At 41.1% G+C, this 776-nt stretch overlaps 1 non-coding gene across 1 annotated transcript; it reads left to right on the top strand.

Moving 5' to 3' along the window:
- The first annotated feature begins 424 nt into the window (after nucleotides 1-424).
- Nucleotides 425-497, top strand: trnav-uac (transfer RNA valine (anticodon UAC)). Its single transcript has one exon. It is a non-coding gene; the product is annotated as a tRNA-Val (tRNA).
- The last annotated feature ends 279 nt before the right edge of the window (nucleotides 498-776 follow it).

The following is a 776-nucleotide window of genomic DNA, read 5'->3' as shown; positions in this document are numbered from 1 at the left end:
ATGCCCTTATCAGTTGAAGACTCAGATATAACCAGTGTTTATAATGGTTTGCATTCATAACAAACTCTGGTTAATGGAGTGCTGAGTGAAAACAGTGCATAACAGAGATAAACTCCTTTATTTTTTTAATGGCAGTGGATCATCAGTGGAAGAGGTTCTTTGACGACTCATTACCTTCAACCTAGGTTCAGGCTATCATCTCAACTCAACTCCATTAAATATTAAATATAGATGTTGAAATGCTGACTCAGAAGGTCTCATCTCAATGTGAGGTAGGGGAAGTTTGTGCAATGATTTCCTGCCACATGGCTTTGCTGGTGAAGTAAGAACAATTGTTTAAAATAAATCAGGATTTTAAAATCTCCCATTTGATAACATAACTAATGCCTTTGACCAAAACACATCAACATTCCTTGCACCAGAAGGTTCCATAGTGTAGTGGTTATCACATCTGCTTTACACGCAGAAGGTCCTGGGTTCGAGCCCCAGTGGAATCATGTATTTTTTGGGCAGCACTGTGGCACAGTGGTATAGTTGCTGCCTTGCAGCGCCAAATATGCTCCTGACTATGTTCCTGACTATGGGTGCAGTTTGTACAGAGTTTATACTCTGTGTTGTACTCCCGGTGGCGCTGGTGTCAGCAGCCTCCATCTTCAGCCCGGCATCTTTTTGTTTTTTTGTTTTTTTAGTTATGTTAAAGTGTGTTTTTTATGTTTTTTTTTAATGTCTTTATGTGGGGGAAGAGGGCACGGTGCGGGGGATACCGTCGTTCGGTC

This window comes from Leucoraja erinacea, chromosome 12 (assembly GCF_028641065.1).
Source record: "Leucoraja erinacea ecotype New England chromosome 12, Leri_hhj_1, whole genome shotgun sequence".
NCBI classification, from domain to species: domain Eukaryota; kingdom Metazoa; phylum Chordata; class Chondrichthyes; order Rajiformes; family Rajidae; genus Leucoraja; species Leucoraja erinaceus.
Note: the sequence above shows the minus strand (reverse complement) of the source record. Positions and strands in the feature narration are given on the sequence as shown.